The sequence below is a fragment of the Osmerus mordax genome, chromosome 16, assembly GCF_038355195.1.
Source record: "Osmerus mordax isolate fOsmMor3 chromosome 16, fOsmMor3.pri, whole genome shotgun sequence".
In the NCBI taxonomy this organism is placed as follows: domain Eukaryota; kingdom Metazoa; phylum Chordata; class Actinopteri; order Osmeriformes; family Osmeridae; genus Osmerus; species Osmerus mordax.
In genome coordinates, this window is record NC_090065.1 from 10,581,445 (window position 1) to 10,596,402 (window position 14,958).

At 40.1% G+C, this 14,958-nt stretch overlaps 1 long non-coding RNA gene across 2 annotated transcripts in view; it reads right to left on the reverse strand.

The window, feature by feature from the left end:
• Positions 1-13,870, reverse strand: part of LOC136959339 (uncharacterized) — a 54,456-nt gene extending 40,586 nt beyond the window's left edge. Inside the window, exons 1-3 of one of the 2 annotated variants that reach the window (XR_010878731.1) lie at positions 13,794-13,870; positions 11,129-11,200; positions 9,565-9,673 (exon numbers count right to left, since the gene is read on the reverse strand). This is a non-coding gene — a long non-coding RNA (uncharacterized lncRNA). Of the gene's footprint in view, positions 1-9,564; positions 9,674-11,124; positions 11,201-13,793 lie in introns of both variants that reach the window. The other variant, XR_010878730.1, reaches the window with a different exon arrangement.
• Between the last annotated feature and the right edge of the window lie 1,088 nt (positions 13,871-14,958).

Sequence of the window (14,958 nt, forward strand, 5' to 3'; positions counted from 1 at the left end):
AAGTCCTCTCTGTGAAGCGGAACAGAATACAGCCAAAAGATAAGCCTTAGTTTAGGGCGAGGCCTTGTGTTCTGACAGGATCGCCTTTGACATACCCTCACCAGCTGTGTGTCACCGGCTGCTGTGCTGGCCTCTTGGCCTTTTTTACGGCGTAAGATGATCCTTGCGCTTATCGCCCCTCCCCGACCCAATTTCACTACCCCTTGTCCCGCCACACACACAGTCTCCACTCACACACTCATAGGCCCCCCAACCCTGACACAGCAGGAACCGTCCCACTCGCTGCTGTATAAATAGATTGTGTCTTCTCAGAAAACTCAGAGTAATGCCGCCTTTAAAAAAGGAAAGGGTGTAGAAAGCAAGGAGATGCTGTGGCACTGCCCCGATGTGCTAAGTCATGGGAGCTCACACATGATTTAAGATGACCTAAGGATAGGTTCACAGTTCATCATTGCCTTTTCTGGGATAGACTGAATATAAAGGGAACACTGTGTTGACCTAAAGCATTCCTAACTAATCGGGGAGATTTAGATAATAGCCTTCACCCCCTCATAAAGCTGTAAATGGGGGGGTATGTTCACAGCTCAATCTGATTCAGCACTGAATAGAGCTGTGGACATGGTGAAGACTCGGGACTAAGTCATCTGCCTCCAAATTGCATGTGACACTCTCAGAGTGTGTGTGATTGTGTGTTAGAAGTGTTTTGTCTGAATTTGAGAATATGCTGTCAATCTCTAATTTGTGTTAACAGGTGTGTTACCACTTGTAACTAATTTGCCACTGCAATTAAATCTCATTATAGCTACCATCCAATCAATTGCGTTTCTTGTAAACGATTATAAATAACTTCATTTTGTATTATTGATTCACCTCAAATAAAACATTAAAGGTCTTGCCTGAAAGTAAGGTACAGACATTGTTTAAGAAATTAGAGATACCCCAGTAGCCTCACAACAGTGGCAGGTTGACAAGGTCAAATGTTTGTGTTGAGTACTTTATGGGTTTTTTTGTCCTCGGGCCTTACTCATAAAGCATGCACATACAGAAAATGGTGCGCACACAAGACTTTCCAGAAGTTGACGTTTACTTTATGAAAGCTTGCCTACTTGCTACTATGCACACTTACACACAATTTTCAGAATATGCATATGTTACAGTTGAAGTTACTTCTAGACAATCAAAAGGTGGATCACAATGCTTGTTGACAATATTTCAGGACTTGAATTTTAAAGTAAAAGCATTTGAATATGTGCAGTGTATGACATGTTCATGAATCGATATTAAGCCCCCTGTTGTAGATTTAGAGGGGCCCAAAGGCAAGGGGGAATTACTGGCTTGAACTGACTTGTTTAATAAATAAAATGCATATACATGTGAACTGAAACATGAGTATAGTGAGTATAGTATGAGTGATGTATAAAGTAGAAGTCATACTTTTGTAAATATGTTTGTGTGGGGGGCATAGTGGTGATGCAAACACCATGTTTAACGCAACTGAGCCATCTTAAAGGGTTTGCTTTTTTGGAAAAAGAGAGCAAGAGAGAACAATGCTGCAACATCCATCCAGAGGACTGCCAGACTTCGAAGCAGGGGTTTATTCTGGTTTTACCGTTTTAAAAATGGCCTCTCTTTTAGTCCCTTGATCTCCTTTCCCTTCTTCTGACCACTGCAGCTGTTGCCTGGATTCCAACTTGGGGCTGGCCAGCGTTACCACACTCCTTCGTCCTGGAGTTTCCAAGAAGCTGAAGGAACACGGCTCTGGGAAAGACTCAGACAGAGACATGCTGCACATGTCTCCTGGGAATGACACTGCCAAAATTACGTTTTGTTGAATTGGATTATGATACTTACAGACAGAAGCATTTGGTTAGTTGTCTATGTGACAACTAACCAAAGTGACTGTTTGCTTTGACGTAAGAGTGATCTAGTGGCAACACAATTGAATTGTTTAAGTCAAATCAATCAAACACAGATGGTGTGTATGCTGTGATGTCAACTTGATTGTGGATAAGAAAGGCCAAATAAAGATGAACAAGTTCATTTATATTATATATAATCGACACTTAGGAAAAGCATCCTAATATACCCCAACATCTACTCCTTTACTGAATTAAAGTGTTTCCTTACTTAATGAAATCAGGTGACCTGTCTTTCTACAGTTTAGGTACAGACTTTTGCCCCTCTTGCCTTATTTACTCAGTTAATAGTGGTCTATTGTTTTTCATTTTCTTTTTTTTTGTCAAAATAAACTAAAATTCATCTACAATTTTTTATAATTGGGGACATTTGAAGAACAAATTTGCTCGCATTTCCAGATTTTGTCTGGCTTAAAGTGTGAGAGGTCATCACAAGAAGCTACATGACTCAGGCCAACAGCTGTGGTCTCATAAATTAGGACGTGAGTTGATACCCCTAGCGTGACAGGTGTTGCTCTGGTATGGTAGGAGGGTCGGGGGTCAATGAGTTTGGACTGGAGATGAGTGGTATTATAGGGTTGGCTTTCGAGGTGGTGCTCAGAAAAAGGAAGGTTCTATTTGTACACTGTAAGGGCATGATATATCTAAAGTGTGACCTCTGCAGGGTTTTTTACCCGCTGCCATTGGCTAATAATAAATGGGATGGGACTTTTCTATGGTTGAGTTTTGCATTTGGATGATGTACGGCTTGAACTAGTCTGAACTTTAGAGTTCTATCTTAAGGATATGAAGAGGAATTGTACTGCCATGGTTCAATAATAATTTCTAATACCTGAGAGTAAAAAGAAAAATATGTAGATGTTAGTGTTATCTATTTCAAATAATTGTTTCAACTGACTTCTTATTAGAAAGGTTTTAATTCAAATTCAACATATTAGTGTTTTTTTTTTTTTTTACAGCTGACTGTTGCTATTCCAGTCAACAATATCTTCACTCCTATCACTCTTGTTACTTTCTGTCTCTTTCTATTCCCTGATGTTTGTGTTATCTCTAACAGCAACAGATCACAGGGGCTGACTTGTCTCTTCCACAGTGAAAACTTTAGCGGTAAGGGACCAATACCCTTAGCTGTGTTCTCTGCCAAAGTTTGTGCATGGGCGGCCAAGAATGCAGAGCTTCTTTCTCATCGTTGTAGGCTATTGTGTGAAGGCCACATTTCTCAGAAACACCCAACCAAAAATACCTCCAGTAATCTCTAACACAAACCCGTCTGTCTCTTTATCAAATCTAAACTTTCCCATTTCAGTGCTTTTTCCCCTTAAAAAAAAAGTTTCTTTTGAGAGACTCAATCAATATTACGTAAAAGGGAAAAAAGCAGTCATGATATTCACATAGTTACTCTATTTTTTAAAGTGGCGTAATGGGACAGTTGGGTTGGACTTAGAGGGTTGGCAAAGAGACAACATTGTTGGAATTGCCGCCAAAATTCCTGTCTGTTTACGGTAAAGGGGGTGTTCAGTCCTGCTGTCAGACAGCTATTGGGCTGGGGCTTGGCACAGGACTTATTTCACCAACTCACCCACCCACAAAATCAACCCTCTACCTCCACATCCTTTGGATCTGAAGCCACTGATTGTTTGCAGGTCCTTATTTACTGGAGGGACATCATTTAAAAACTAAAAGGTTTTGGAAACTTTTTTCCAATCGCACAAAATTTCACATTGTTTCTCTGTCTGGCATTAGCAGTATGTCCCAAAGAAATGGCCTAGTAGAGAAATTAAAGAATTTCTAAAAGAGCACAGAGATAAGGGAACAGAACACTGTTGAGGACAGAGAAGCATTGAACCACCCAGAAGAAAGGAGAGAAGAGGGAGGGACAATGGAATACAGGGAGGGAAATACCCAGTAACACATTTGGCAACATAGAAGTCTGTATTACGCACATCACATACCAGTTCAAATCAGGCACGGTCTCCTCCACTTTCTATTAATGTCACGCTAATAAACTCAGGGGGAAAACAGAGAGAGTGTTTGGAGATTTCTCATCTACATTTGTATATAAAAGTTAGCATTAGTCTAATGCATTAACAAAGTAGGTTTGAAAGATCAACTTCTTTTGCAATATCATCACTATAATCAATTTCTTACATTTCACTGTAACACACCCAGAGGAAAAGTGTTAAGGTTGGCATGTTCTTTAGCAGGGCCGGGGAAGGGACGTTTTTTTTCCTGAAGGGCTCTTGAATTGATTAGCCTTACAGGTCACCCGCCATGGAGACACCACCCAGTGAGAGTTAGTGAGAGAACATCTCGTCATTATTGCAGTGAAATACAGCGTCAGGAATGTATACCCGTTTCTGTGGGAAATAACACTCTCACTCTCTACAGACCTCACAAACAATGCATAATCCCTTTATAATATATCAATGTAACTAGCCTATATCCGTATAGCACAAAGTAGGACTGACACATCACAGACAAATGACAACCTACAGTACATAACCTACATAACTCTTTCACTTCATATTATTCTTAATGGCTTTTCCATCTCCAATATCATAGTAGGATCATGTTGATAGGAAAAATAACAATGACACAATTCCTCCTGTCTCCATGACAACATGATTTCCTTTGAATTACATCTTTCCTTGCCGGTAAACCATTTAGGCTTAGAAAGCCATGTTATGCTAATTGAGCCATCACCATTTTAAGCCTCTGACTGTATTTGATTAAGTCTATACAACATATAAATTAAACCAGTCTAGTTTACTTTGACATAGTTGTGCTTTTCCATCCATGTCTGATGGGTGGGGACAGTTGGTGTCTGCCAAAACTGAGGCAGGTTTCCAGGTTATACTTAAGGACTGTAATGGACCAAACAACAAGGGTCTATCTCAACATCCGATTGTTGTGGAGTAACAAACTCTCTTGATTTGTTTATTCTTGCAAACAATTATAGCTAGATCTGTCATCTGAGTTCTGTGTTACTGACTAGCATTTTGGTTAGCATGGCCCAGTCTATAAATAAAGAATGGAAAAGGAGGTTGAATAATAATGGCACTTTGCCCACAGTTAAAATGCTTTGCTTTCCACACGAACGATAGGACTATTGTTAGTGGGCTGGCATGCAGATAAAAACACCCCTAAATATGAGCAAGCTTCCCACTACCAAAACATTCATAGGAAATGGAAAACACAGAGTGCAGCACACAAAGGGACAATGATTTGGGTCCCGTTTTTTCCAAGGGAAGCTCAACTTGTTTGATATGTGGTTCTTTGTCTTCAGCTCTCGTCTCCAGAATGAAAGTGTATGCTTGGTCAGTGATTTCAAGAGATAGTATTTCTGTGATAATGATAGCCTGTCAGTATAAAGTATGCTGACATGTCACTTTTAATGTGCTACCATCAATGATCCTTTTTGACAAGACTGTCATAAAGTAGAATGATCATTATGTTGTCAGAGGGTAGTTATCACTTCTTTTGATGATGTAACCCTGTACATGCTTACTTTCCCCATGAGAACACAGCATGTTAAATGTTAACTTCATTGGCACACCTGCTAAATCACAGTAACACTGGACAGCACAGGTTGTATGATCCATTTTGAATCACTTCAATAAGCTGTAATGTGAAATGAACTGAGAAGAACATGAGGCAGCAGAACATGAGGAGAAATTAAACTTGTTAAGTATTACGTACAAAACATAAACTGACAAACACACCTCCTCATCCCTTTGTCCCTAAAGATTAAAGTAGAAGGTTGTGAGGGAATAATCTACATCCCAGCGCCAAGGTCAGAGTTCATGGGACTGTCACTCTGAGTCATTTGGGGTCACAGAGTTCATGACCCCTGTCGTCTGGGTGAGAGACGCAATGGTGCACGACCAGGGTGAAAGTTAAATATACTCTCTTGGGGGGTGTGGTTGCTGTGTTGCACAGCTAAGACAGTTAAATAGTAAATTGTATGAATTTCACATTGTGGAATACATCATAAACCTGTCAATTGGCCTTTCCATCATATGTATACCATACTATGATGCCTTTGACAAGAGAGACCTCTCCAAAAAGTCATTATCTCTCCAAATTCCACCTTATTTGTGTGGCCTGTGGGATCTACCGTTGAATTAAATCAGCGATGTCTGCTTAATCTTATTCATGAAAATAGGTCCCATTTTCAGTTCCAGATTGGGTGTAATTTTAATAAGAGTGAGTGTTAACCTTAATGAACACAGGCAAATACCATTCTCAAGTACTTTTTACACTAGCACAAGAATTTATCACTCCTGGATTTGCTGTGCTGTTACCAATGTTGTCAAACTGACATGCCTTAAAGAAAAAAAGCTATGTACTGTTGTTAAGTGGAACTACGTATTATTGAAGGGCTTTTATCTTGGCTGGTTTATAGTTGCAACCTAAACTATACAAAGAATGTACATACTCAGCATTTAGCATCAATGTTGGGACATTGGTCCTAATAGTGCAGTCCCAATAGACATGGGTCCCAACAGTGAGGCAAAACCAATCTGTCAGGTCACTTTGGAGAGCTATAAAGACCTTATGTCTATCCCTTTTATGACCTCTTCTCCTCTCTCTTTACTTTTTAAAGCACTTGCCAGAGGTCTGGTGGTTTGGCCCCTCCTACTTCCTCCATCCCCTGGGAGGGCTCAGCTGTCGGGAATGTAGCCATTCTGGACGAAATGACTATCTGCCTGGCAAAAAAGGAGCTGAGTAACCGGAAGTGATGTCGACCCTGGGGTTAAGGGCGTTTGAGGAGGTCAGTGTGGGGAGGAGAGGGGACTTGTGTGACTCTTGGAGGCAGCTGTGTGCATACAGACTGACTGTCTGCCTGTGTGCAATGTGTGTAAGTGAGTGTGGATCACAAACCCCCGGCCTAATTTATGTGGACTATGTTAGGAGTGTTTGATCAAAAAGACTATGTTTTTCGTAAAGGTTTTGTGTATGTTACTAAGGGTGTGTGCATCTTTTGTCTGCATTGTGTGTGCATGTGAGGTATGCATGCCTAAGTAATGTGTGCACTGTGTGTCCTTGCACAATGAAGCGGATGTGCATGTGTGTGCCAACATGAGTGTGTGTGTACATAGAGTCGGATCATATTGATTTTCTTATACAATTTTGTGTTGTTGAGATAAGGATTTTGTGTAGACCTGGAGTCCAATATCTGCTATTATTTTCTGGTATTGTGAAATTGTCCAAATCTCTTTGTCCCTATTGTTGAACCCGCACACATCATAAACTAATGTAGAAAATGAAAGTAAATAACACAAACACCAAAATCATAAAATGTCAAATGAGCTGTTGATTTGTTTTGAGGTATTTCTTTGGTGGGACCCTCTTAACCCTCGTGCTGCCTTCGGGTCACATGACCCAAAGGTTCATAACGAACCATCGTTGTGTTTACCCAATTTTACCCAATACAAAAACAAATAAAAATTATTTTCTTTTAACCATTCCAATGTGGGGGGTCTGAGACAGCCCGACAGTTAAAAGAAAATGCTTCACTTTGTTTTTGTATGAGGTAAATTTGTCGCAATACGAAGGTGGGTCACAATGACTGATGGGTCAGAATGACCCGAAGATAACACAAGGGTTAAAAAGTTTACTGATGGTGACCAAATGGAGCATTTGGCACAGTGCAGAGACATTTCACAATGTGCTCTTCTCAACTACCATGGAACTGCCCTGCAAGGCCATAAAGTACATCAATACTAGGAGGAATAGTTAACTATTACAGCTCTTCCATCAAAGAGCTTTTATGGACACAGGAAGCACAAGGTCTCTCAGTGATGTCTTTACCTGACCCTGTCACAGGTGTTGTTGGTCACCCGTCAGTATTGCTTCCTCCTGATCTTGCCCACACCGGAGTTTGAACTCAGGCCCTCTGACCTACAAACACAATGACAACCTCACATAAACACCGCTTTCACCAACTGTGCCACCGAAACGCTAGCTCTCTGATGGTGTGAGTGGGGGGGATTTATACTGAGGTGTATGATTAACCAATTCAACTCAGTTACACTTGAATGTCTAGGGTTAAAAATAGTTTTTGGAGGAAAAAAGAGAATGGCATGCGAGTTAGTGTGGAGCGAAATCCAATTGGTCCCTTAAGGCCAGAACACACACACATACAATAGACACACACATGCAATTCAGCTAAATAATCCTACACACTCACTTCCATTGAAATAGAAACACACACATACCTAATCAGTTTAAGTCCATTAGAGAAGCCATTTGACATAATTGATCTGGCTCGCTCCTGTTCCTCCAAGCTTCCGCCCCAGCAGCACTCATGACTAATTGAGAAGGAAGTGTGTGTGTGTGTGTGCGAGAGTGTGTATGTGTGAGTGTGTGTGTGTGTGTGGGGGGGGGGGGGGGGCGCACAATCTTAATTTGTGACATCAGATGAGTTCAAGGTCCTCCAGACACATTTATTTGCTTTCCGACCCAATTCTTGACAGTCTGAACAAAAGCTGGCATTCTGTATTGCTATGGTTCTACTGTATGACAGTGTCAACCACAGTGACTATGTTCTGAAAATGTATTTACCACATATATTGCTTGACCTTCTACATCTGAAAATGATCCCTTGCTTTTACATGGGTACACATTCCTTTTTACTTTTTAATTGAGACTATATGTTAGTAACTCTAGACATTATTTTGTTTTAGGTAACATGATTAATGTAAAATATGACTCATATTACAATGGGACTGTCACGCAAGGATGATTATACTCAACATTAAGTAGAGACATTAAACCAAAAAAGGTCTTAAATCAACCAGAAATACAAAGATGAGCCATGTTTTAGTCATCAGTCTAAGTGGACACTGTATTTCTAAAGCTAAATTACTCAACATTCTCAAGGGAATCCTTTGTCTCAAATCTTTCCTGTCCATTGACCAAATCCTTAGCAGCACTTTTCTGTACTGCTCATGTTACAGTGTTGCTCACAGTGTTGGATGGCTTGTATTTCCTTTTCTTGAACAATCCTGATTACTATGCTATTAAAAGAGGTTTTAATAATGAATTCATGAATCACTATCAAAACAATGTAATTGTCTTTCATTGTGGCTACAACATTCACTACTAATGTACTATTAATAGTACAATCCTTGTTACAAACAACCGTGGACTATGGACCTCTTTAAATTCATTATACTCAGGTAAACTGCAGTGCTAGACAAACGTATAGGGCTAACCCCCAACATATTTTTGCTTTGGTTCGCAAGGATTTTACACCCTATTCAGTTGTGAAATTGAAATGAAAGCTTGATTAATAATGTTGTCTACGGCCGACATAAGCCTGCAGGTGTGGGGATAGTTATTTGCTGTGTGGATAGTGAAACTCTGTCCATTCAATCACAGTTCCTTCTAAACTCGGAGGTAGAAAGCCTTAAAAAAAGAGATGGACACCCCTCATTCAGTCAACTCAAGAGGTCAATTATTCTTAAAGAATACAGATTATTCTCTAGGGGATTGGGAACCTTCCCCCTACTGGAAACCACTATCCATTTGAATCCTGGAAACTGCCCACCTTACAACCAAATGCTCTAGTCCACAGGCATCTAGTCAATATGAATCAAGGGAAAATGTTTGTTGTTGCCTGAGGGCAGACATATTGGCTTACATGCTGTGAGGTGTCAATGGAAATGGCAGGAGGTCTGGTATCCCATGTCTCCATCCCCCAACTTTGTCCATATGTTCAATGGTAGCGACACACGCTGTCTCATGTCCTCCTATTGCAAATCAAACAGACACACACAAAGACACAGTAAAGAAAAGCCTAAATCGTCCCATGCGAGGGTAGACAAACGTCCTTGTTTGCTCTCCAAACAAGGTGTCACATTCAGGATTTCACACCGATTCACCGTTATGCTTCTTGTTTGTTGCTTTTGACTAAGCAAACAGAGGGGTGTGTGAAGTTTAGCTGGACTTTCATGGAAATGCAAAGCATAGTATGGATGTGCCGATGTTCAAAAACATCGGCACATCAATGGACAAAGGTCCAATACCTGGTAAGGGAGTATGTGGTTATCTGCCCTTGGGTTCAAATATGAACGAGAGGAGATTACGGATTACAGAAGGTGATATTTCTCTCTATTGTCATCATATTTACTGGGTACATGATCTGACTACAATAATCCATTGTGGATTTTTGTTGACATGGCTGCTTTGGAACGGTACAATGGAGTCAGTGTGTAAGACAGAGTAGTGTGACACATCTTGTCTTCTTCATGCACGAGAAAGGGCAGGGTAAGGCTAGCAGTGGAGAGAAAGAGAGAGTGACAGTGAGAGGGGAAAAGAAAAAGGAGAAAGAGGCAGACAGAGAGACAGAGGGAAAAACTGAACACATCTTATGTTACATGTCACAAGAGGATTCACCTCACAGTCAGTTCATCAGGCACAGGAACACGTGATGTGGGAAAGAGTGGTGGATAGTGTGTATGGAGGGACATCTCTTAACGACATAAGTGGTGATGGGATCGTTTTCTCCAGATGGCTGGCAATCTCCTAACTCCGTTTTACACATGATGGATGGGGCTATGAGGGACGGATAGAGCCGGGAGGTGGGGGACTGAATCACTTTCAATGGGACAACACAGTGCGTAATGGTCGAGGGGGGATGGGGGGAAGGGTCAGAATGACCATCAGTTGGCCATCAAGACTCCACCAAGAGGGACTGACTCTCGACTATGGACTGATTTGAGTTGGTCCATGATGTAAATCTCTGGGGAGCCATTGGCTATACAACCTTATTGGTTATTACTAGTTTTCCAAATAGTGTCTTCAAATTCTGGAGCTGCCAAACAAGTGTTTAATGAAGGAACTTTTAAAGACTGGATGATGAATACCTTCAAATGATTGAATTAATGATTTTGAATTAATGATTTTGATGAACTACATCAAAATACGTATGAACTGCCATTCTGTAAATTTTTTCGCAAAAATGTTTACAAGCTTGCAACACTGAAGCCGAACAACAAGTTCTGCGGGGCTTGCCTTTCCAAATGTGTATTTATTGAAACAATGAGAAGAGCTAATCCAATAAAAATTCTGAGAGGAATCGTTGAATGGGTAATTATGAGCCTGAGGTAATGAGAATTGTCTCTGTGCTTTCTTCAGAAATGTGCCTAAAACACACAAATTGATCAAATAAAAAACCCCAGAAAGGGCTGAGAGCAGTTACCTACAGTCTTGGGTGTTGGTGTGGCATGTGTCCATTGTGATTGGGAACCTGAAGAGCATGTTGCTGACTCCCAAACCTGTGAAGAATTGAGTTGAGAATTGTTTTACTAACTGACAAAGAGAAAGATAACCGTTAACTCACAACACTTTGGTTTCCTTACAATGACCCAGCCACCCTGAGGAGGGAGGGGGTCCAGGATAGGACAGGAGCTACTTAGGGTACGTACACACCTTTGCATAGGCACGCTGTACAGAAAGGATTTGCATCTGTGTTATTGAAGCAGTGTCTGCATATTTTCCATGAATGCCATGGAACACCAAATTTTTCTCATCTCCAACTCATTTTGAGCACCTACACTCTGGATCGCTCTTATAAACATACACGCAACACACACACACAAAGATGTACATATAAATATACAGACTTATTCACAGGCCTTTGGTCTGTGAATACACACTCAAGAGCAGGCATACCTAAACATGCACTGATGCACACACACTTGCATTCTGTTGATGTTGAGATGACCCACTGTAAATTGGCCACTATGAATGAGAACAAAGCTTTTGCAGGAGATTAGCTAGATGATTTGTAGTCCACAGTGTTTAGGTGTGCGAGCTCCTGTGTGTGTGAATATTAAACAAAAGTAGAGGACAACGCACACATTGTATACAATAAATGGCTTAAGGAAAGTTCCTGAAATGTGTTTGAGAAAAGTAACAATATAGATCATTGTTGACCTAGCCTACCTTCATGCTGCTGAACACACTATGTTCAAATTGTGATCTGGGGGTTGTTCTATAGATTTTTATCCAAAAGGTGCTGGTCTTAGTTATTGAAAAAAAAAAAACTATTATGCAACAACCAAGTATCACTCCATCTCTAAACTTAATTATGCATCTTCAAGGCTAAATTGAACTGGCAGCCGGCTGGTCATCTTCTTTTAACAGTGCTTGGGTCTTTAATCAAAGTCAAATCAAAATATTACTTCTGACAACACTACTATTACTTAGTGATGTTGCATTGACTGTCCTGGTCAACATCTCAAAATCTATTGTCAGTAAAAGGTTCTTCCAAATTAAAGTAGTTGCAACATTCTACATGCTCATTCTGGAACTATGCAAGACCTGAAGATTAATAACAAAGATGGACTTTCATTAATAACTGTGAGAGACAGAATTATAGGAAAGTGCATTGTCACATTGGGACAGTGCTATGATGTATTATATGTTACGGCAAAAAGGGACGCAACCATTGACATGGCTCAGTTCAACCCGGTAACAATTTAATTTCCTCTGTCCAAAAATCAAGACAAATTGAATCCTTGCAGCTGCTCCAATCACAACAGCTACTATCGAGGACCGCCACCTGGTCCCCCTCACATCTGTGACACACTGCCTTGTGAGTAATTTACTTGCATTGACAAGACATACACTCACAGTGGCACACACATACACACAGGTATTGTTGTTGTCATAAAACATGGTTAGTGTTCCACATGCGAAGCAGGCATAGAGTATGTAACACAAACATACAGCAAATCTTGACATACTCACTCATATGCACAGACTTGCAGACACAAGCAAGACAAATGACATGTCATTTTTCCAATAACTCACAGCTCTGATTTGACCACCTTTTTAACACACATGTACACACAAGTACGGACAATGGTTGCTGCGCTTGACCTCATTTCCTCAATCCAAGCGTGGACAATTTAGGTTGTGTTGATAGGATGCACTCTGAATGTCACCCAAATGATAAATTATGTGGTATTGTGAATTTGAGACATAGATGTAAAGCCAAAAAAAGGTCATATTCATACATTTGTAAAAGGGATGTGTGACACTACCCATCAGATAGAGAGTAGCAGAGTAGTGTAGAGTAGAGGACAGTAGTGTAGAGTAGAGGACAGTAGAGGACAGTAGAGTAGAGGACAGTAGAGTAGAGTAGAGCTTAGCAGAGCACAGTGCAGCAGAGTACATCAGAGTACAGCAAACTAGAGTTTACCAGTCGGGCAGAGAGTGAGTAGAATCCACTCTACTTTACATGGAAAATAAATCTAAATTTTCACATGCAAGGATAGTTGAAATTTACTTTCAGAACTAGTCTCTATGTATCTAGTGACACACCAGAACATTAAACCTAGAGATAGAGCCAGATTCCATTTGAAATCCACTATGATCACAGTTTTCTGAGTTGATTTTATGGAAACAGGACACACAAGACACAAATCCTACCCAGCAAACCACATTTTTCACTTGATGTAAAAATGGAACAGAACATTGGATGGTTACAAAGCACCTCCCAACAATGTGGTAGTCGTTTTGGCAATGTGCAAAACAGGTGATGTTCAATACATTTCATGTGAGGATGAATTCAGAGGGTTATACTGAAAATGTATTGGTTTATACAACCAGGGTTCAGGGGCATGTTGAATTCAAAATTTAGACTATGGATTGATGTGAAGTAAGGAAATGTTATCCATATTTTTAAAGTGTTTTAACATTATTTACAATCATCAATTTGGTGTCATGATTATATACTAATCATTGACAAACATTTTGTGACCTAATAATTACTAGAAAGCCATGCTGTCCACAAAGCCTTTTAAGTTATAGCCTACTTAAGGATCACAACAGCTATAGCAATTGAAAGGGGCTCAAGTTTACCTTTATTCTCCATTCTTTTGTTAACCAATATCATATATTCCACCGAATCTTGGAGTAGAAATAAACTATCGGTTAAAATCACGATCTGCTCGGATTTCCCATGTGCTCATGACGCACAAGCGACTCACGGAACTTTTTTACATAGTCAGATTTAGAGTCCGACGTCATGGATTTACCAGACAAACTGCTAGACCGCAGCTGAAGCGACCGATTAAGTTACACCGCGTTCTCAAAACATTGTACAGTTTCTGTACATACGCTATGCACTAGTCACTATAGTCAAATAGCATCCGTAAAATTTCGACAAAAGTTTAACTCTCCGCTATGGTATGTTGACCGTTGGTCTGATCAATCAGAGAACAGGTGTTTAAAAGACAATCATGCGCAATACATTTTCATTCGTTTATTGGCATTCATTTGATGTTACAAAAACATGACAACCATATATGTAATTTCATATGATTGTACTATTTATTTACTGCATTAATATGGGCATACTGTGTAGGTAAACCTGTGTGACGATGCTGCTGTGTTTACTTTTTCTCCCTATGATGTGAGTGTTTGTTTTTAACAGCCACCTATTGATATCAGCCATCAGAGCTGCTAGTTCTCTGTGCTAAATGACCCATTCGATTCCATGTCCCCATAGACAAGAACCCCATCTTGCATGAGGACTGACCTCTACAGAAAATCATTTTAAAGTAGTGCTTTGGATAATCCCTCTGTCTTCAAGCTCAAACTCATATGCACTTTCCACCTCCTCTTGTTTTCACTGACCTCATATAGAACAATTGCATATTGCTAGTTGCATGTTGCATATTGCAACCTGGGATTCATCAAATTATATCTCTTTACACTGACTTAATTACATGGGTAAATACAGGTGAGATGTGGAGCCTTTCGAAAGACAGACATGAATCAGTTCAGTATGAAATGTGACTTACAATGTCTGACCAGTTAAACTTTTTTTTTTTTCTTCTTCAGTGTATTGTGTTGAAATACAACTTTGAATAATTTGCTCTCTAAATATTTTATATGATTTTGAAAGTTGTCAGGACAGGGCTACATGCCCACGCCCCTAATCAGGATTTTAGTGATGTCTTCCAGACAGTTTTCAACTGGGAGGTGTTGTGGAGAGAAAATATGTTTCAGGCAAATGATGAAA